Genomic DNA, 24,130 nt, shown 5'->3' on the forward strand with positions numbered 1-24,130 from the left:
ACAGCTGAAAATATTATATTTTTGGTAATTGAAAATATATTGCATAGCGGTTTAGATGATGATTTCAAACATGTATTTTGTCAAATAAACTGAAATTAGGCAAACTATTTGAATTTTAGCAACCAGGAAATGGCGGAGCATTTCTGGATATTGCACCTTTAAATGTTGCAGCACTGCCTCTGCATTCATCTCACTGCAGTTGCAAAGGGGCCAAGCTTTTACAGTAAAACACATATACAGTAGCATACATCATACTCAGGATACTACAAAGGCATAGGAGAGCATGTTGCTATTCATGATGGAATTCAGTGCAATTGATTATATTGGAAAACTTCTTATTAGGTCAAGGATAACCCTAATCCTAGCTTCATGTCCAGACCTCAGTTCAATTCTAACCCTAGCCATAATCCTAACCTTAACCCTAACCTTAGCTTCATGTCCACACACCCATTCAACACCTTATTACAGTGCACCTCACCTAGGTAAATACCTAACCGGGATGAGCCCACCTAGATAGGCCTCTTATTTTTGTCTATAAATGATGAAGCCTGAACATTTTTATATATCAAGGATAACCACAGTGGAAAGTTACCACAGTGGAGGAACCAGAGGCTCATACAGTACTCTAACATCAGCTGTAAGACAGGCAGAGACTCACACAATCTATCTGACAACATTAAATTCTGATCCCTGTGGTATTTTTTATTTTTTTACCTTTATTTAACTAGGCAAGTCAGTTAAGAACAAATTCTTATTTTCAATGACGGCCTAGGAACAGTGGGTTAACTGCCTGTTCAGGGGCAGAACGACAGATTTGTACCTTGTCAGCTCGGGGGTTTGAACTTGCAACCTTCCAGTTACTAGTCCAACGCTCTAACCACTAGGCTACCCTGCCGTATCAACCAGCTTGTTGAATAGACTCTTTTATCCAATGTAACTAGTATTATTACATTAACACACACATTACATACACACAGTATAGGTTGCCAATGCAGGAATCAATACCAGAAACACCACTGTACTGTAGATGAGCCTGGGTACCAGTTTGTTTGTGCCATCATGCCACACCTTGACATGGTCAGGAGTTGACATGATGGCACAGACAGATCTGGGACCAGGCTAGCTGTAGATGTGACCAACCAGGTTAATAATTCAGGTTGTCTGCATGCCTAAAGAGCATGGTAGCTCTCTGAGCTAAAGCCTAGGCATGAACTCTGTGAGCTAACACATGTTTTCAGATCTATAGCTAGCACCAAACAGCTGAAAGAATTCACTTTTGTATGCGATGCTGCCATTGACAGAGGGGAGGGTGGGGTAAGTTGAGCCAAAGGAGTAAGTTGACCCTCCATTGTTTCTAGGAAATCATACACAAAATGAATAATTTGACAAATATTTAGGAAGAGGTCATAATTTCATGGTTTTCACCAAAACTGATTTTCACTAAGTCAAATTAATGTATTGTGTTAGAGGCTTCATGATACTTGTATCTAAACCAAAGTAGATACTTTTAAGATTGTTTAATACATCAGTTAGGATCTCTATAAGCTTCAATATGAGGTCCTAAACCTAGCATGAAAGTGCATCCTTGTAGCTGTGTGGGCTAATACAGTGCCTTGCGAAAGTATTCGGCCCCCTTGAACTTTGCGACCTTTTGCCACATTTCAGGCTTCAAACATAAAGATATAAAACTGTATTTTTTTGTGAAGAATCAACAACAAGTGGGACACAATCATGAAGTGGAACGACATTTATTGGATATTTCAAACTTTTTTAACAAATCAAAAACATGAAAAACTGGGCGTGCAAAATTATTCAGCCCCCTTAAGTTAATACTTTGTAGCGCCACCTTTTGCTGCGATTACAGCTGTAAGTCGCTTGGGGTATGTCTCTATCAGTTTTGCACATCGAGAGACTGACATTTTTTCCCATTCCTCCTTGCAAAACAGCTCGAGCTCAGTGAGGTTGGATGGAGAGCATTTGTGAACAGCAGTTTTCAGTTCTTTCCACAGATTCTCGATTGGATTCAGGTCTGGACTTTGACTTGGCCATTCTAACACCTGGATATGTTTATTTTTGAACCATTCCATTGTAGATTTTGCTTTATGTTTTGGATCATTGTCTTGTTGGAAGACACATCTCCGTCCCAGTCTCAGGTCTTTTGCAGACTCCATCAGGTTTTCTTCCAGAAGGGTCCTGTATTTGGCTCCATCCATCTTCCCATCAATTTTAACCATCTTCCCTGTCCCTGCTGAAGAAAAGCAGGCCCAAACCATGATGCTGCCACCACCATGTTTACAGTGGGGATGTGTGTTCAGGGTGATGAGCTGTGTTGCTTTTACGCCAAACATAACGTTTTGCATTGTTGCCAAAAGGTTCAATTTTGGTTTCATCTGACCAGAGCACCTTCTTCCACATGTTTGGTGTGTCTCCCAGGTGGCTTGTGGCAAACTTTAAATGACACTTTTTATGGATATCTTTAAGAAATGGCTTTCTTCTTGCCACTCTTCCATAAAGGCCAGATTTGTGCAGTATACGACTGATTGTTTTCCTATGGACAGAGTCTCCCACCTCAGCTGTAGATCTCTGCAGTTCATCCAGAGTGATCATGGGCCTCTTGGCTGCATCTCTGATCAGTCTTCTCCTTGTATGAGCTGAAAGTTTAGAGGGACGGCCAGGTCTTGGTAGATTTGCAGTGGACTGATACTCCTTCCATTTCAATATTATCGCTTGCACAGTGCTCCTTGGGATGTTTAAAGCTTGTGAAATCTTTTTGTATCCAAATCTGGCTTTAAACTTCTTCACAACAGTATCTCGGACCTGCCTGGTGTGTTCCTTGTTCTTCATGATGCTCTCTGCGCTTTTAACGGACCTCTGAGACTATCACAGTGTAGGTGCATTTATACGGAGACTTGATTACACACAGGTGGATTGTATTTATCATCATTAGTCATTTAGGTCAACATTGGATCATTCAAAGATCCTCACTGAACTTCTGGAGAGAGTTTTCTGCACTGAAAGTAAAGGGGCTGAATAATTTTGCACACCCAATTTTCCAGTTTTTGATTTGTTAAAAAAGTTTTAAATATCCAATAAATGTCGTTTCACTTCATGATTGTGTCCCACTTGTTGTTGATTCTTCACAAAAAAATACAGTTTTATATCTTTATGTTTGAAGCCTGAAATGTGGCAAAAGGTCGCAAAGTTCAAGGGGACCGAATACTTTCGCAAGGCACTGTATATGTTTTCTTTTGCGTAAGTTGAGCCAATGGTTGTGCCAATGGCAAGTTAGGCAAATGTAAGTGTTTTCTTCCAAGGTGTAATGCAAAGCATTATCGCTGGGATATGTAGTAACAACACGGCCTGGCCCATGTTTAAAGTACAACGTTTTTTTAGGTGTTAAACCTGTGTTACAAGATGCTTAAAATTATTAAAAGATAAAAACGTGATTGTGATTGTGTTGAATTGTGTTTGTGAAATAAATATTAACATGGTTTTAAAAAGGTAGTGGTAATATTTCATTCAATACAACATTTGTAGTCTGCTTAACTTACCCTGTCCTGTGGATCAATTTACCCCATACCATGTTGTTGTTTTTTTACTGTAATGTTTACATTAATTCTGATTATTTCCAGGGATACACAACATCCTGAAATACACTACTGTTCAAAAGTTTGGAGTCACTTAGAAATGTCCTTGCTTTTGAAAGAAAATTAAAAAAATGTGTCCATTAAAATAACATAAAATTGATCAGAAATACTCCTCTTTCTATTCTGGTTAGAGCCAGTTTGCGCTGTTCTGTGAAGGGAGTAGTGCACAGCGTTGTACGAGATCTTTCGTTTCTTGGCAATTTCTCGCATGGAATAGCCTTCATTTGTCAGAACAAGAATAGACTGATGAGTTTCGGAAGAAAGTTCTTTGTTTCTGGTCATTTTGACCCTGTAATCGAACCCACACATGCTGATGCTCCAGATACTCAACTAGTCTAAAGAAGGCCAGTTGTATTGCTATTTTAACCAGCACAACCGTTTTCAGCAGTGCTAACATAATTGCAAAAGGATTTTCTAACGATCAATTAGCCTTTTAAAATTATAAACTTGGATTAGCTAACACAACATGCTATTGGAACACAGAAGTGATGGTTTCTGATAATGGGCCTCTGTACGCCTATGTTGATATTCCATTTAAAAATCTGCCGTTTACAGCTACAATAGTCATTCATAACATTAACAAAATCAACACTGTATTTCTGGTGAGTTTTATGTTATTTTAATGGACATTTCTAAGTGACCCCAAACTTTTGAATGGTAGTGTATATGTAGATGGCTCAACTTACCCCACAAGTCTGCGATTGAAATCAATGCACAATTATGGACCTAATTTACTCATCGATTTGAGATTGGTATATATAAGCTATAGCTCCATCTAGTGTCCACTGTATTACCTTCACCCAGTCCTGTCAGATCTGTGAAGGAAGTAGGAAGGGAACAAACAGAACAGTAATTAAATCGTCAACATGTATTGATCACAACTTTACTAATGCTGCAGAAATTTGCTTTATAGCAGTATCCAAATCCATCGGATGTATTGATCACAATATAGTAACCACATCTAGGCTGGGCCTAATATAGTGTAAAAGAGGCCATACAATAAGTTTTGTAGTGATTCGTATGTTGATGATGTAAATAATAAACTGTTCAATCCCCTTGGATTGATGAGGAATCGATCAATTGTATGGATGAGAGGGATGAGGCAAATAAGTCTGGAAGTACAACCGATTGGCAAACGTACTACAAATTGAGAAATCATGTGACTAAACTGAAAAAAAGAAGAAGAAACTATACTATGAAACAAAGATACATGATATAGAGAATGATAGTAATAAGCTTGTGCTGTTGCCTACCCTTAGCACCTGGGTGCGGCCTGTCAGGAAATGCAGGATCCAGTTACAGAGGGAAGTGTTTACTTTAAGTGCTTAACTTACTGATGAGCTCTGTGGGTACTATGGTGTTGAACGCAGAGCTGTAGTCAATGAACAGCATTCTCACATAGGTGTCCCTTTTGTCCAGTTGGGATAGGGCAGTGTGGAGTGCAATTGAGATTGGTCATCTGTGGATCTATTAGGGTGGTATGCGAATTGGAGTGGGTATAGGGTTTTTTGCATGATGGTGTTGATGTGACCCATGACCAGCCTTTCAAAACACTTCATGGCTACCGATGTGAGTGCTACGGGGCAGTAATCATTTAGGCAGGTTACCTTCGCTTTCTTGGGAGCAGGGAATATGGTGGTCTGTTTGACACACGTAGATATTACAGACTCCTCAGGGAGAGGTTGAAAATGTCAGTGAAGACACTTGCCAGTTGGTCAGCACATGCTTTGAGTACACATCCTGGTAATCTGTCTGGCCCCGTGGCTTTGTGAATGTTGACCTGTTTAAAGGTCTTGCTCACATCGGCTATGGAGAGCATGATCACACATTTGTCCGGAACAGCTGGTGCTCTCATGCATGCTTCAGTGCTGCTTGCCTCGAAGCAAGGTAAGGTAGAAGTGATATGATCCTTGACTAGTTTCTCAAAGCACTTCATAATGACAGAAGTGATAGTCATTTAGACTTTATAACTTTGCTTAACTTTGCTTTCTCGGGTATAGGAACAATGGTGGACATCTTGAAGCATGTGGGGACAGTAGACTGGGATAGGGAGAGATTGAATATGTCCATAAACACTCCAGCCAGCTGGATTTGTATGTTAAAATAATTGTATTGCTTCAAATGATTGTTTTATGCAACAGAATAGAGGGTTCTTATAACTCTATTGTGTCTGTGTGAACTGAAAGTGGGCCTCTGGGAGATAACACTGACAGGAGATTTATGATGTCTTTGGGGTACCGCATTCCAGAGCATGACTTAATGTTTCTGTTCTATACGGTACCAGGGAGCGCAAAATGGAGTCATGATCAGGTTGACTGTTTTAGCAGCGCAAGTACTACAGTCAATGTGTTGGTCGAACTTCGGTAGTGTTTTCCTCAAATATGCTTTATTAAAATCCCCAGCTACAACAAATGCGTCCTCAGGATATGTGGTTTCGAGTTTTCATAAAGTTCAGTGAAGTTCTTTCAGGGTCGTCGTGGTATTGGCTTGAGGGGGAATATACGCGGCTTTGACTATAACCGAAGAGAATTCTCTTGGGAGGTTATACGGTCTGCATTTGATTGTGAGGTATTCTAGGTTGGGTGGACAAAAGGGTTTGAGGTGATTGTTATCACAATCCCACCATGAGTTGTTAATCATGAAACATACACCCCCGCTCTTCTTCCCAGAGAGATATTTATTCCTGAATGAGCGATTAACTGAGAACCCAACTGGCTGGACAGACTCAGACAGTATATCCCGAGAGAGCCATGTTTCCATGAAACAGAGTACAGTGGTTCCTCCTTTTAAAAGTTGCGTCATACTGCGGCACACCTTGCGTGCTGCTGCAGCATTCGGTGGCACGTCATTTAATTCTCAGACATTATTTCCGTTACTGCAAGTTATTGCTAGTTTGACCACCAGAGGGCATATTTGAGAAGTATTTGATAGTATTCCATATTGGCATGGGGCAGCAGGGTAGGCTAGTGGTTAGAGTGTTGGACTAGTAACCGAAAGGTTGCAAGTTCAAATCCCCGAGCTGACAAGGTCATTCTGCCCCTGAACAGGCCCCTGAACCCACTGTTCCTAGGCCGTCATTGAAAATAAAATAAAAATTTTACTGACTTGCCTAGTTAAATAAAGGTAAAATAAATAAAATTACCAGAGAATTTAAAACCTTTTTTGTAATGGCATAGTATATGTTTGGGGTTTTAGGCTGGGTTTCTGTACAGCACTTTGATATATCAGCTGATGTAAGAAGGGCTATAAAGATACATTTGATTTGATTTGATATATGGGATTGATTTTAAGAAATGTGGTGTAATTAATTTTATTAATATTATGGTGTTTCTATTCAGAGAAAATGAAAAACCAAACCCTCAGGGATGGAATGGAAAATATGGCGCTGTACAACGTGATTGTCGGTAGTAGGCTACAGGATTGGAGGATTCTACATTTTTTGCCTTCATTAGACAACTTTGTTCCAATATTTCTGTAACTCAATCAACATCTGCATTTTGAAAGAGTATTTTTTTATCATTATTTTATTAACGAAATGTGTTTATTTGTTTATTAGGCTACTGTGCAGTTTACAATACATACAATAGTAAACATGGGAAAGCGCCTAATTCCTTACATAAGGGAGAGCAGGCCATGTCTATACTAGAGAATGCAGGGCACGCGGGAGACCAGTGTTAATTCATATTTGTGATGTCTTCACTATTTCACTACCTTGGGACCCAAATGCATAATGAGTGCTCTAACTCCCCCTCGTGGTGGTCTGGAGCAATGAAGCCGAGACGCTGGGTAGCTCTAAGTCCCATGGTGCAAGCTCACAACTTTTAAAGGAGGAACCACTGTATGTTACAATCACTGATGTCTCTCTGGAAAGAAATCCTTGCCCTGAGCTCGGTAATTTTATTATCCAGAGACTAAACATTAGCAAGTAATATACTCGGAAGTGGTGGAGTGCACGCCTCCTAAGTTGGACTAGAAGATCTCTCCGAGTACCTCTCCTTCACCGGCGTGGTTTTGGTTTGGCCTCTGGAATAAGTTCAATTTTCCTGGGGGGTACGAACAAAATATCAGATTCTGGAAACTCGTATTCCTGGTCATAATGCTGGTAGTGCTGGTGAGTTACCGCCACTCTGATATCCAATAGTTCTTCCCGGCTGTATGTAATAACACCAAAATATTTCTGGGCTAATAATGTAAGAAATAACACTTCAAAAAATAAAATACTGCAAAGTTTCCTAAGAGCTAGAAGCAAGGCAGCCCTCTCTGTCGGTGCCATTTTCTTCATATAGCGCCGTCCTCTACGGTGCCATTATATTTTAGAGTAAACAAATTGACAACAGACTTTCAGCATGCTTATAGGGAAGGACATTCAACAAGCACAGCACTTACACAAATGACTGATGATTGGCTGAGAGAAATTGGTAACAAAAAGATAGTGGGGCGGCAGGGTAGTGGGTTGCAAGTTCAAATCCCCGAGCTGACAAGGTACAAATCTGTCGTTCTGCCCCTGAACAGGCAGTTAACCCACTGTTCCTAGGCCATCATTGAAAATAAGAATTTGTTCTTAACTGACTTGCCTAGTTAAATAAAGGTTAAAAAAATAGTGGGGGCTGTTTTGTTAGACTTCAGTGTGGCTTTTGACATTATCGATCAATCATAGTCTGCTGCTGGAAAACATATTTGTTTTGGCTTTACACCCCCTGCTATATTGTGGATAAATAGTTATCTTTCTAACAGAACAAAGAGGGTGTTCTTTAATGGAAGCCTCACCAACATAATCCAGGTAGAATCAGGAATTCCCCAGGGCAGCTGTCTAGGCCCCTTACTTTTTTCAACATTTACTAACGACATGCCACTGGCTTTGAGTAAAGTTAGTGTTTCTATTTATGCAGATGACTCAACACTATACATGTCAGTTACTACAGTGAGTGAAATGACTGCAACACTTAACAAAGGGCTGCAGTTAGTCTCAGAATGTTTGGCAAGGAATAAATATTTAAAAAACTAAAAGCACTGTATTTCGGAGAAATCATTCATAAAACCCTAAACCTCAACTAAATCTTGTAATGAATAACGTGTAAATTGAGCAAGTTGGGGTTACTAAACTACTTAGAGTATCCCTGGATTGTAAACTGTCATGGTCAAAACATATTGATACAACTGTAGCTAAGATTGGGAGAAGTCTATCCATAATAAAGTTCTGCTCTGCGTTCTTAACAGCAATATCAACAAGGCATGTCCTACAGGCCATAGTTTTGTCGCACCTGGACTAATGTTCAGTCGTGTTGTCAGATGCCACATGGAGGGACATGTTGAATGCACAAGCTGTCTGTTTGAACTACTGGCACACAGCTCGGACACCCATCCAAACCCCACAAGACAGGCCACCAGAGGTCTCTTGACAGTCCCAAAGTCCAGAACAGACTATGGTAGGTGCACAGTACCACATAGATCCATGACTCAGATAAAAATACATCTTATGGAACAGCGGGGACTGTGAAGAGACAAAACACAGATACAGATAGAGAGACACACACGATAACATACACACTATACACACACGTACACATGGATTTTGTGTTGTAGATAAGTGGTAGTAGAGTAGTGGCCTGAGGGCACACCCTTAATGTATTGTTAAATTTGTATTGTAATTTGCTGGACCCCAGGAAGCGTAGCTGCTTCCTTATCAGCAGCTAATGGGGATCCATAATAATTACAAATACAAATACAAACTAAATATCATAATGAAATGCAGCATGTTTCCTCGGTCTCTCAGTCTCTGGCGCCATTTGCCTGTCAGATATGAAACTGCAGCCAGCTTAGGCGAAGATAGAAAATGACAGCTAAAGGATCGACCTGAAATGACAGCCAAATAATAAAGGACCCTCAACGTGACTAGGCCCTTGTGCTAACAAACAGTACCATGGACCTTGTAGGGAAAGAGAGAGAGGGAAAGAAATAATTTGATTGAATTTGAAAGCTGTTTGTTTATTAGAGCTGGGGTCAACCAGTGAATCACCACACTGGCTCATCTCCACCTACCTACCCCTCTCTCTCTCTCATTCTCTCTCTCTCTCTCTCGCTCTCTCCCCCTCCCACCCCCTCTCCTTTAAAATACCCTACTCCTACAGTTTCACTCACCCTGCTGCAGGCTCAGGTCCAAGGCACCCTCAGCTTCAGAAAGAACACCTTCTGCTGTGCTTTCTCAATAATGATCTACAGGTCAGTACAGTTTTACTGTAATGTCTGGAATTCCCCTGTATGTAGGATGCCCAGACCCAGAGCCTTATCTCTCCCCTCATCTGCCCTCCCCCTCACTTGACATTTCACTGAAACTAACGGCTTTGATAATAACATTGTAAATGTAAGGTTATTGTGACTTTAGGTGACCTTTGAAACTGACCAGGATTCCAGTAGTCCCACTGTTCCACTGTTCCACTCTCACACTCTCATCACAGTCATATTAACCCTGGGTCTGTTGCTGGGCTGAGAGATGAGGTAAGATCTGAGGAGAGATTAGGTATTTGTTTTGTGTTCTGTTTTTTCCTTCTTGATTCTACTCTTTATTTATTCTTTATTTTATGCTTTATATTGCTCCCCCTGTGTAGGCTACTGCTTGTATATTGCCTTATACAGAATATAATAATACAAATAATTGTTCACAAAAAAAGGAGAGGGAGAAATTGGGTGGAGGGTATGATATGGTTTGCGGAAGAGATAGAGAGAAGAGAGAAAGAAAAGGTGAGATATAGGGGGAGAGAAAGTGAGATGGGGGGGAAAGGCACCTGTTTCAGATTTCCTCATCAAGTCCTAATCTTAGTCAAGGAGTTTCGCCAGAGAGAGTGAGAGAGAGTATATATATATATATGGTTCGTTCTGGTTCTGACATTGGTTACCTTTATGGGATATACATATAAAATATTAGAGGTCTGTATCCAACCCTCCATCACTGTTTTCCTGACATAGATGTGGGCGCAGGGGAGGAGAATCAGTTTCCTAGCTAATCTCTCCGTTTGCTCGAACTTTCACACACGCGCAAACACACACACACACAAGCGCGTATTGGTCATTTTAGGAGCTGAAACTGTCACCAGTGATCAGTCCAATTTTAGAAACTGAAAACATGAAACAGATGAGAAGAGTTGATGTGTTGTTTTTTTAGTCTGTGGGGGATGTTTTCCAGTCACTTCTCTTGTGCCCACTCGCCGGTTTATAAAACACAGAACCGAGACGCGCAATGAGCATTCTGACAGCCGCGCCATGATGATCACTATTGTATATAGAATAAATATAGGCTACATAAAATGCGATGTAATATATTAGTTTAGACTGGAAATACAGGTAAAAGAAGACACATTAAAACGTAATATTATACAGTGTATCAAGACATTACAAACCAGTAATGGATGGAGAGGTTCACGTTCGGGCGCACAGGTCCGGGAGAGGCTGGAGGCTCGCGGTGGTCCTGTCTGTTCAGAGCGCGCTCGTGGCAGTTTGTTTGACTCTAAGCTTCTACTGCCTCTATCTCGAGCATCGACGTGTGAGTATAGCTACAAGCCAACAGTGATTTTATTTATGCAGGCTTATATCTGGGATCTTTTTGAATAACCAAAAAGTGCCAGAGACCTCGGCACACAGACATCAAATCAAAGTTTATTAGTCACGTTTAGCCTACATCAGGGGTTCCCAAAGTGGGGTCCGTGGAGGTACCGCTGCCAGATCTCAAAATATTTTTTACAATTAAATGTTTTTATTAATATTGCTAGCAACAACACATTCAACGAATTTTGGACAAGGGATAAGCCTATGTGGAAAAAGTTTAGAGGGTGCAAAACAAAACAACTTAAATATTATTAATCCACAATGTATGTTCTTAACCCTTAGATGCACAACATGGGCCTGGGAAGTTTGCAGGGATGTTGGTATCCACAGTTATCCATCAATTATATATTTTTTCAACTCAACTTCTTGTATTCCCCAAAAATGTACTTTTGAAGATAAATGCATTGTAATTTAAGCTTTAAAACTGCAAATGGTACACTGACCCATGGCAAGAATTAGCTTTAAAATTGTAACATTTTCTCTCTGATGCCAGGAGGGGAGCCTTAAACATTTTCTTTCCCAGGGCCCAAGACTTGATTAGTCTGGCCATAAACTGCAGAAGTCATAGTAAAACTGCTTGTACACTATTTGTATCACACTTTAAAGTAGGAGTTATTCTGATATTATGAGGGGTCCCTGATGAATTTATTATAAAAAATGTGTCCCTCCACAAAAATGTTTGGGAACCCCCTGGTCTACCAACCCGGTCTCAGAGCAGTTCATATTATTCTGTTGTAATCCCACACTCCATTTAGTATGATATGTTACTTTTCGTATGTTAAGTATACATTTGTGGATGTCCATCACCGATTTCATATGAAATGTTACAAATTACAATTTGAGGTATATGTTACGAATTTGCAAAACGTACAATATGTAAGGAATTTGCTAAACGTGTGATATGTTATGAATTCTAGTTAGGTGGCTAATGTTAGCTAGGATATTGGTTACATATCATACCAATTTGTGTGTCCTGGATTTACGTTTACTATGTTACGTCTAGTTTATGTGACCAGGATGGACCTACAGCAGGTGTAACCGTAAGGTGAAATGCTTAGGCTACACCTGAAATTGAACTGCAGATGAATGTGTTTTTTTGTTGTTGACACAATGGGAAAATAAAAAGCACTTCTCTTTATCTCACATAACCAACAAATAGAAAATTCTATTGATAAGCTACTGTTAGTGTTGAACTAAGCCAGTAGCCTATTTACTTACTTTTCAAGTTAGGGAGAATAGAATTTCCACAAACTATGCTTGCTCATTTGTGATTAGTTTGTGTGCTCTGCTGTTGTAGGGGTTATAACGACATCTAGCAATATAACGACACCGCTAGATGTCGTTATAACCACTACCACAGCAGAGAGCACAAACTAATCACAAACGAGCAAGCATAGCAAGTTAAACATATCTTATCTGTCAGTTTTTATATATATGTGAATATAAGGAGTATACATCTATGTGGACTGTTGTGGTTAGAAGGATGGTATCATAATCATCATTAACCACCAAGAGTTTAACTGGTTTGTCCAACAATCTAGATAATATTTGCCCTTATGCACAGATCTAGGATCACCTTACCCGCCCCCAATCCTAACCATAACCATTAAAGGGTGAAACTCTAAGCTGACCTTAGATCAGTGCGTTGAGGCAGCTTTCTCCCACCATACAGACCATCGGACTCCCCAGTGCTCTGTGACCTTTCTGACAGGATGTCAGGGAGACATAAAGGATGTCCCTTACTAACACACTGCCTCACTAAACACTAATAACAGGACACGTGTGTGTGTGTGCGCGTGTGTGTGGTTTTTTTTCTAACGATGTGTGTTCTGCAGTTCCAGGGTTCTGAGAGGCCGGAAAAGAGTGAGAGTGAGATCTATATATTTGCCTCTATTGCGAGTGAGTTGTGAGTTATCTTCTGTTCATCACACTGTATCTCATTGCACTAGGCCTTATAACAGGCATCTATACACACATTTATAACAGTAGGAGGAGGTGTTATAGCAGTTGAATAATGCATTATAGCAGCTGAAAAATATGTTATAACATGAAAGTTGTGCAGGAGGTTAGTTATCCTGAATACGCCTTATGATTGCTCACTCTCTCTCCCCTCTCTCACTTCCTCTCAGACTCTCCAGTCATGCCAAAAAGTGAACCAGTGAATTTTAAGGCCAACGATGTTGGCCATAATATGAGTCTCAGCGAGAAGAGTGAGATCCAAGTCGGCTGTATTGGTCCTTACATGCTGTACATAGACGTCAGCTGTGAGGGTCTGGATGGGAAGGCAGGCAACGGGACACTTGAGCTGAGGATGGGGAGAAGGGAGCTGGCCAGCTTCAGCCTACAGGCCACAGAGGAGAACTGTAGGGAGTCTCTCCTCCTCCACCAGACAGTGTACCTCAGGAATGGAGAGAAGGCCACTCTACACTTCACCTCGAAAGGCAAGGAGAAGAACTTGGTGGTGAAGAAGCTGACCCTGGGACTACACTACATGCTGGGGATGCAATGTCAACACTGAGGGGCTGGGGACAACACACACACACACACACCCACACACACACACACACACACATATATGCTTGAACAAGAAAGTGTAAGAATTGTTTTAAAGATGATATTCAGGGAATGATGATGAATGTATAAATGATGCAAATCTTTATTTTCGTTGATATGATATCAACTGACATGTCATGAACTTTCATGAAAATGATGATTCCATTGGTCTTTATAGTAGATACTATAGTAGTAGATAAGGTGCATGGGTTTTCAGTTTTATGCAACTTTTATGGTAATAATTTATTTTATTTAATGCCAATAAATCATAGTTTATGTAGAGTGTATGTGGTGGAAATGTAGACAGTGATATTGTTATGCATTTGTTATCTTTATTGTCATATTGTGTAAATTGTGAGGATAAGAATTGTTGTATGTCTTCAGAATGTGTGTCACATCAGAGTACTACTGTATTTCCTGTACCTGATCACTGACTGGTAAATTAGTATCAGTTTACATTCTTGCCTTATTGTTTACTTTAAACTCTTTCTCCCTCTCTCTCTGTTGGGTTTCGTCATCATTGCTCTCACCAGTCAGTGTACAGACAGGTAGTATTGCATATGACTGCTGTGAAATTGAAAGCAACTATAATGTTTTTATTGGTTTTGGCTGCTAGTGGAGTCTGACTGTGGAACAGAGACCATACTGGTCTAACCTGTACTGTGCTGTTACTCTATTAAGATTGTTGTTGTTGTGAGCTTAATGCACTTCTCCTCTTTTTATGGGAAACCTTTGTGTACCTTTTTTGTTTCATAAATAAAATGAGGAGATGGAACCTCTGTTTCACTGATGTCTCAGCTGAGTGTTCTACAGTGTGTGCGCACACACACACACACACACACACACACACACACACACACTCACGAGCGGGTCAGCCTGGACAGCTGTAGTTGCACAATTTCCATGGCACAATGCAAGTGGGTGTCACATGGGATATGCTACATTCTGCTAGACCTTTTCATGCTGGACCTGAGAATTGAACCGACAACCCTCTGGTTACTTTCCTGCGTCTCTAACCTCTAGATAAGGGAGATATGCCTACCATGACTGATAAGACAGTTTCCCAGGGAATATCAAATATGTCATGTGATATTCATAGAGCCCACTCATAAATGGCCACCGGACTATTAGATCAATTTGTTTGTACACTGCTGCTACTCGCTGTTTATTATCTATGCATAGTCACTTCACCCCAACCTACATGTACAAATTACCTTAACTAACCTGTGCCCCCGCACACTGACTCGGTACCGGGTATATTATCTCACCATTGTTACGTTATTGTGTTACTTTTTATAAAACATTTTATTATTATTATATATTTTTTTACTTTAGTTTATTCTGTAAATGTTTTCTTAACTCTTCTTGAACTGCACTGTTGGTTACGGGCTTGTAAGTAAGCATTTCACTGTAAGGTCTACAGTTGTTGTATTCGGCACATGTGACAAATAAAGTTTGATTTGATTTGATGTCCCATGCTCCAGTCCAATCAACGTTTATCTACCACCTTACAGCTTCTCCTCATGATCCCTCAGATCCTTCATTCTGACTCAAACTCTCCTATCATCTCACCCTATGGACATAGACATTACACAATATAATTCTAATCAAATAAAATCCCACAAGCTTGGGTGGTAGGCTTCCATGGCAATGTAAAGCGAGCGACTCAGTCGGCAATACACCAGCACGAACCTAAAACATGAGTGGTCTCCTTGAATTATTAAAGTGATATTAATCATTGAGTTGGAACATTATATAGGAGTGGGCTTTGTGACGTTCTGATATTTGCTATTCTCAAGAAAACCATGTTTCAGAATTCCTCATCATCATAGGTCTTATCCTTTCACATCGACATGGCATCAGTTAATGTTTGGCACACAAATGTATTACCTTTAAACAGAACAGAGGATCCTCAGAGGGCCAGGAGTTTTACCTGGGCAGGTCACATGGCCAAGAACAAGTCTTGGTTCTACTCATCTTCACTTCCTAGTGGCTCAGTAACTGACTCTGGAGATACACACAGGAAACTATATTTTCGTTTGCGTGGGATTCTCCTGCCTGAGGGCAAAATGGAACACTAGCATGGACCTGTCAGCTTTTCAAATGAAGCAGGTTTGTAGGCATGTGTGTTAATAGCATTGAGGGTGGGTTGAGGGTTTTCCAGGGTTTCCTATCTGTTTCCTCTGTCTGCAGGTAATCAAGCCTGTGTCAGAAGGAATTTCCCAAACAGTTCTTGTTTTGTGGTTTTCCATTGTCCAGGTGTGGCTTCTAACAATTGGTTCTCACTATCTTTCATCATTTGACACTTTTGCCATCATGGCTAGGTTTTATCCTGGCTGTTCCATGGTAGTACATGATGAAATGGTACCGATGTAGGATCTTAATTTGATCACCCTCTATTTTGGTTAGGCCAGGGTGTGACTAGGGTGGGCATTCTAGGTTCCTTTTCTATGTTTTTGTATTTCTTTGTTTTTGGCCAGGTATGGTTCTCAATCAGGGACAGCTGTCTATCGTTGTCTCTGATTGAGAACCATACTTAGGTAGCTCTTGCCCACATGGGTTTTGTGGGTAGTTCATTTCTGTTTAGTGTGTGTTGCACCTGACAGAGCTGTCTCGGTTGACTTTTTGTTGTTTTGCATTTTAGTGTTCAGTTTCGAATAAACATGACGAACACGTACCACGCTGCGCTTTGGTCCTCACCTTCTTCCACCAACGGCCGTTACACCTTGTTGCAAGAGAGCTTTCCTGAAATGATGGGAATTAAAACTTGTAGTCTATTTGAGGTTTAAAAAGGCTTCTGAAGTTTGTAATTTCCACTTTGAAATGACTTAATTTTTGTTACGAAATATTTGTTAATGAACTCCTCCAATAATTGCAATCCACATAATTAACAGTTCCCGTTGCTGCAGTCTTATTTTTCCTGCTGTAGCAAACTGGCTCAAATTAAGATCCTACATCTGTATGTGCAGCTAAGCACACATATTGCCTCATATGATTGCAAGATGGTGGAAAATGTGAAGAAAAATAAATCCCCGCAAAAAACATTTGTTTGAACTCCACTGTTAGATTTGCTATAGCTCAAAAGTCAATCTGTTAAATATTGTAAACGTAATCTATCTAGCAGATGATACTATTATGTACAGTGGGGAGAACAAGTATTTGATACACTGCCGATTTTGCAGGTTTTCCTACTTACAAAGCCTGTAGAGGTCTGTAATTTTCATCATAGGTACACTTCAACTGTCAGAGACGGAATCTAAAACAAAGATCCAGAAAATCACATTGTATGATTTAAGTAATTAATTTGCATTTTATTGTATGACATAAGTATTTGATACATCAGAAAAGCAGAACTTAATATTTGGTACAGAAACCTTTGTTTGTAATTACAGAGATCATACGTTTCCTGTAGTTCTTGACCCACTGCAGAAGGGATTTTGGCCCACTCCTCCATACAGACCTTCTCCAGATCCTTCAGGTTTCGGGGCTGTCGCTGGGCAATACGGACTTCCAGCTCCCTGCAAAAAAATTCTATTGGGTTCAGGTCTGGAGACTGACTAGGCCACTCCAGGACCTTGAGATGCTTCTTACGGAGCCACTCCTTAGTTGCCCTGACTGTTGTGTTTCGTGTGGTTGTCATGCTGGAAGACCCACCCACGACACATCTTCAATGCTGGACAAGATCTCGCGATACATGGCCCCATCCATCCTCCCCTCAATAAGGTGCAGTCTTCCTGTCCCCTTTGCAGAAAAGCATCCCCAAAGAATGATGTTCTTGGGGTTGTACTCATCCTTCTTCCTCCAAACACGGCGAGTGGAGTTTAGACCAAAAAGCTCTATTTTTGTCTCATCAGACCACATGACCTTCTCCCATTCCTCCTCTGGATCATCCAGATGGTTATTGGCACACTTCAGACGGACCTGGACATGCGCTGGCTTGAGCAGGGGGACCTTGCATGCGCTGCAGGATTTTAATCCATGACGGCGTAATGTGTTACTAATGGTTTTCTTTGAGACTGTGGTCCCAGCTCTCTTTAGGTCATTGACCAGGTCCTGCCGTGTAGTTCTGGGCTGATCCCTCACCTTCCTCATGATCATTGATGCCCCACGAGGTGAGATCTTGCATGGAGCCCCAGACCGAGGGTGATTGACCGTCATCTTGAACTTCTTCCATTTTCTAATAATTGCGCCAACAGTTGTTGCCTTCTCACCAAGCTGCTTGCCTATTGTCCTGTAGCCCATCCCAGCTTTGTGCAGGTCTACAATTTTATCCCTGATGTCCTTACACAGCTCTCTGGTCTTGGCCATTGTGGAGAGGTTGGAGTCTATTTGATTGAGTGTGTGGACAGGTGTCTTTTATACAGGTAACGAGTTCAAACAGGTGTGTCACGCCTTGGTCTTAGTGTTTTGTGTTTTCGTTATATATTTTGGTCAGGCCAGGGTGTGACATGGGTTTACGTGTTGTGTTTCGTATTGGGGGTTTTATAGGATTTGGGATTGCTAGGTTTAGGGGTGTGTCTAGTTAGGCTTGGCTGCCTGAGGTGGTTCTTGATCAGAGTCAGGTGCTTCTCGTTGCCTCTGATTGGGAACCGTATTTAGGTAGCCTGAGTTCGCTTTGTCTTTCGTGGGTGATTGTTCCTGTCTCTGTGTAGTGTTCATCAGATAGGCTGTATTAGGTTTCACGTTCCGTTTGTTGTTTTTTTGTATTTATTAGTTAGTTCATGTATCGTTCCGTCATTTGTTTTCATTAAAGATCATGATTAACCACCACGCTGCATTTCGGTCCTCTCCTTCAACAAACGAAGAACGCCGTTACAGAATCACCCACCACACACGGACCGAGCGGCGTGGTTACAGGCAGCGACCGCAGGAAAAGCGAAAGGAGGAATGGACATGGGAAGACGTATTGGATGGCAAAGGTTGTTACACTTGGGAGGAGATACTGGCTGGAAGAGATCGCCTCCCATGGGAACAGGTGGAGGCACTGAGGAGAGCAGAGGCAGCCGGAGATAAAAGCCGACGATACGAGGGAACACGGTTGGCAAGGAAACCCGAAAAGCAGCCCCAAAAATGTATTGGGGGGGGCTCAGGGAGAGAGTGACAGAGTCAGGAGTCAGACCTGAGCTAACTCTCCCTGTTAATCGTGAGGAGCAGCGATATAAGGACTACTGGTCTTGGGAGATGATATTAGACGGAAGAGGACCCTGGGCTCAGCCTGGTGAATATCGCCGCCCCGAGGAGGAAGCAGAGGCAGCAGGAGATAGGAGCCGACGATACGAGGGAACACGGTTGGCAAGGAAGCCCGAGAAGCAACCCCAAAAAATTATTGGGGGGGGGGGGCTTACAGGGAGTATGGCTATGCCAGGTAGGAGACCTGCGCAAACTCCCTGTGCTTTCCGGTGGGCTAAAGAGACCGGGCAGGCACCGTGTTATGCTAGTGAGCGCACGGTGTCTCCAGTGCGGGTGCATAGCCCGGTACGGTTCATACCAGCCCTTCGTATTGGCCGTGCTAGAGTGGGCATCGAGCCAGGTAAGCTTGGGCAGGCTCGGTGCTCCAGAGCTCCAGTGCGCCTGCATGGTCCGGTCTATCCAGAGCCACCTCCACACACCAGTCCTCCGGTAGCAGCTCCCCGCACCAGGCTTCCTGTGCGTGTCCTCGCTCCAGTATCACCAGTGCCCGCACCACGCATCAGGCCTACAGTGCGCCTCGCCTCTCCTGCTCTGTCGGAGTCTCCCGCCTGTTCAGCGCAGCCAGCGTTTTCCTCCTCTCCTGCGCTGTCGGAGTCTCCCGCCTGTTCAGCGCTATCAGAGCCTTCTCTCTCTACAGCGCTGCCGGAGCCTCCTGCCTGTTTGAAGCAGCCTGAGCTGCCAGTCTGCAGGGTGCTGTCAGTCTGCAAGGAGCTGCCAGTCTGCAGGGAGCTGTCAGTCTGCAAGGAGCTGCCAGTCTGCAGGGAGCTGCCAGTCTGCATAGAGCAGTCAGAGCTGTCAGTCTGCATGAAGCAGCCAGAGATGTCAGTCTGCAAAGAGCTGCCAGTCTGCAGGGTGCTGTCAGCCTGCATGGAGCAGCCAGTACTGTCAGTCTGCAAGGAGCTGCCAGTCTGCAAGGAGCTGTCAGTCTGCAAGGAGCTGTCAGCCTGCATGGAGCAGTCAGAGATGTCAGTCTGCAAGGAGCTGCCAGTCTGCAGGGAGCTGTCAGTCTGCAAGGAGCTGCCAGTCTGCAAGGAGCTGCCAGTCTGCAAGGAGCTGTCAGTCTGCAAGGAGCTGCCAGTCTGCATGGAGCAGTCAGAGCTGTCAGTCTGCATGAAGCAGCCAGAGATGTCAGTCTGCAAGGAGCTGCCAGTCTGCAAGGAGCTGCCAGTCTGCAAGGAGCTGCCAGTCTGCAAGGAGCTGTCAGCCTGCAAGGAGCTGCCAGTCTACAGGGAGCTGTCAGCCTGCAAGGAGCTGTCAGTCTGCAAGGAGCTGTCAGTCTGCAAGGAGCTGCCAGTCTGCAAGGAGCTGTCAGTCTGCATGAAGCAGCCAGAGCTGTCAGTCTGCAAGGAGCTGCCAGTCTGCAGGAGCTGTCAGTCTGCAAGGAGCTGCCAGTCTGCAAGGAGCTGCCAGTCTGCAAGGAGCTGTCAGCCTGCATGGAGCAGTCAGAGCTGTCAGTCTGCAAAGAGCTGCCAGTCTGCAAGGAGCTGTCAGCCTGCATGGAGCAGTCAGAGCTGTCAGTCTGCATAGAGCAGCTAGATCCGCCAGTCAACCAGAATCTTCCAGATCTGCTAGTCAACCAGAATCTTCCAGATCCGCCAGCCAGCCAGGATCTACCGGAGCCTACTACCTACCTGAGCTTCATCTCAGTACTGGGCTTCCTCTCAGTACTGGGCTTCCTCTCAGTACTGGGCTTCCCCTCAGTTCCGGGCTGCCCCTCAGTTCCGGGCTGCCCCTCAGTTCCGGGCTGCCCCTCAGTTCCGGGCTGCCCCTCAGTCCCGAGCTGCCCCTCAGTCCCGAGCTGCCCCAGTCCCGAGCTGCCCCTCAGTCCCAAGCTGCCCCTCAGTCCCGAGCTGTCCCTCAGTCCCGAGTTGCCCCTCAGTCCCGAGCTGCCCCTCAGTCCCGAGCTGTCCCTCAGTCCCGAGATGCCCCTCAGTCACGAGCTGCTCCTTAGTTCTGTGGGGTTCTGGGTGAGGACTATTAGGCCATGGTCGGCGGCGAGGGTGGATTATCCCAGGACGCGAAGGGAAGGAACTAGGACATTAATGAAGTGGGGTCCACGTCCCGAGCCGGAGCCGCCACCAATGACAGACGCCCACCCGGACCCTCCCTATGGTTTTGAGGTGCGTCCGGGAGTCCGCACCTTGGGGGGGGGGGGGGGGGCTCTGTCATGCATTGGTCTTAGTGTTTTGTGTTTTCGTTATATATTTTGGTCAGGCCAGGGTGTGACATGGGTTTACGTGTTGTGTTTCGTATTGGGGTTTTATAGGTTTTGGGATTGCTAGGTTTAGGGGTGTGTCTAGTTAGGCTTGGCTGCCTGAGGCGGTTCTTGATCAGAGTCAGGTGCTTCTCGTTGCCTCTGATTGGGAACCGTATTTAGGTAGCCTGAGTTCGCTTTGTCTTTCGTGGGTGATTGTTCCTGTCTCTGTGTAGTTTCACCAGATAGGCTGTATTAGGTTTCACGTTCCGTTTTTTTTTTTTTGTATTTATTAGTTAGTTCATGTATCGTTCCGTCATTTGTTTTCATTAAAGATCATGATTAACCACCACGCTGCATTTCGGTCCTCTCCTTCAACAAACGAAGAACGCCGTTACAAGGTGCAGTTAATACAGGTAATGAGTGGAGAACAGGAGGGCTTCTTAAAGAAAAACTAACAGGTTTGTGAGAGCCGGAATTCTTACTGGTTGGTAGGTGATCAAATACTTATGTCATGCAAGAAAATGCAAATTAATTACTTAAACATTTAGATTTTTGTTTTAGATTCCGTCTCTCACAGTTGAAGTGTACCTATGATAAATATTACAGACCTCTACATGCTTTGTAAGTAGGAAACCCTGCAAAATCGGCAGTGTATCAAATACTTGTTCTCCCCACTGTATGCTATTGCCCCGGCTCTTGATCTGGCTGTGTTAAAACTACAGTCAGATTTCATAGTTATGCATGAATCCCTTGCTGATTTAAAAACTTGTGCTTAATACGGGCTAAATTAAATGCATGCTGCTTTTAAAATCTTGTACGAATGTTTCAGATGAACTACAGTCGTGGCCAAAAGTTTTGATAATGACACGAATATTAATTTTCACAAGTCTGCTGCCTCAGTTTGTTTGAAGAGTGATCAGATGAATTGCAATTAATTCCAAAGTCCCTCTTTGCCATGCAAATTAACTGGATCCCAGAAAACATTTCCACTGCATTTCAGCCCTGCCATAAAAGACCAGCTGACATTATGTCAGTGATTCTCTCGTTAACACAGGTGTGAGTGTTGACGAGGACAAGGCTGGAGATCACTCTGTCATGCTGATTGAGTTCAAATAACAGACTGGAAGCTTCAAAAGGAGGGTGGTGCTTGGGATCATTGTTCTTCCTCTGTCAACCATGGTTACCTGCAAGGAAACACGTGCCGTCATCATTGCTTTGCACAAAAAGGGCTTCACAGGCAAGGATATTGCTGCAAGTAAGATTGCACCTAAAATCAACCATTTATCGGATCATCAAGAACTTCAAGGAGAGCGGTTCAACTGTTGTGAAGAAGACTTCAGGGCGCCCAAGAAAGTCCAGCAAGCGCCAAGACCGTCTCCTAAAGTTGATTAGAATGCGAGATCGGGGCACCACCAGGTCAGAGCTTGCTCAGGAATGGCAGCAGGCAGGTGTGAGTGCATCTGCATGCACAGTGAGGCAAAGACTTTTGGAGGATGGCCTGGTGTCAAGAAGGGCAGCAAAGAAGCCACTTCTCTCCAGGAAAAACATCAGGGACAGACAGATATTCTGCAAAAGGTACAAGGATTGGACTGCTGAGGACTGGGGTAAAGTCATTTTCTCTGATGAATCCCCTTTCCGATTGTTTGGGGCATCCGGAAAAAGCATGACATGCCAACAGTAAAGCATACTGAGACCATTCATGTGTGGGGTTGCTTCTACCCCAATCACAATTTTGCCTAAGAACACAGCCTTGAATAAAGAACGGTACCAACACATCCTCCAGGAGCAACTTCTCCCAACCATCCAGGAACAGTTTGGTGACAAACAATGCCATTTCCAGCATGATGGAGCACCTTGCCATAAGGCAAAAGTGATAACTAAGTGGTAAACATAGATTTTTTGGGTCCATAGCAAGGAAACTCCCCAGACATGAATCCCATTGAGAGCGTGTGGTCAATCCTCAAGAGGACTTTTGGCCACGACTGTACATGTTAACTCTTTAGATGGTTCTATAATCGCATGTGTTACCGCATATAAATATTTAGGCATTTGGATTGATATCAATTTGACGTTTAAAAAACATACAGATGAGCTGGTTAAGAAGCTAAGACTTAAATTGGGCTTTTTCTACAGAAGCAGATCATGCCTTTCTCTCAGCAGTAGAAAGCAGATTATTCAGTCAACCTTTTTATCTGCTCTTTATTATGGTGATTTTATTTATCAAAGTACAGCTGCTACTATTCTTCAACCTTTGGATGCCATCTACCATAGTGCCCTTTGTTTTGTTACAGGTGACAGTTTTGATTCTCATCAATACATCCTGTATCAAATGGTTGGCTGGACTTTGCTATAGACCCGAAGATCTCTACATTACTCCATTTTTGTTTACAAGGTCCTACTTCACAAACTTCCATCTTATCTAACTTTTCTGTTGAAGTATACACAGTATAACATATTGTTACATATTCTTACCTCTTTGTTGATTCATATCCATTGAATTGTGTCCATTTTCTGTTTCAGTAAGAATGATTAAAAAGTGTAAAATAACACAGCCATTTGCACAAATATGAAAACCCAGATGGTATCATCATAAAATAATATAAATTTAGATCATAAAGGGAGAAACCTTACCTTAAATTGAGAAGATATTTACATTTTTCAGTTAAGTGCCTGCACCTGCTGTCCTCTCAAATTCAAATAAAAATAATTAATTTGGGCAGTTAGGTAACAGCAAGAACCCCCAAGAACTAAAGAGGTTCCTCAATCCCACCTCCTATGGGGTTCCTTGTTGACCCCTGTCACGTAGAGTAGGCCAGATGGCTAAACTGGATATCCTAACCTCTATAAAAATAAAAAGATGGCGGAACCGCAAAAGTTCTTCTGTGCAAAGGTGTTTATTTACAAGTGATTCCGGAACAGAAAACAACAGTACTGCCATCAACGT

Source organism: Oncorhynchus kisutch, linkage group LG13 (genome assembly GCF_002021735.2).
Source record: "Oncorhynchus kisutch isolate 150728-3 linkage group LG13, Okis_V2, whole genome shotgun sequence".
Taxonomy (NCBI): Eukaryota; Metazoa; Chordata; class Actinopteri; order Salmoniformes; family Salmonidae; genus Oncorhynchus; species Oncorhynchus kisutch.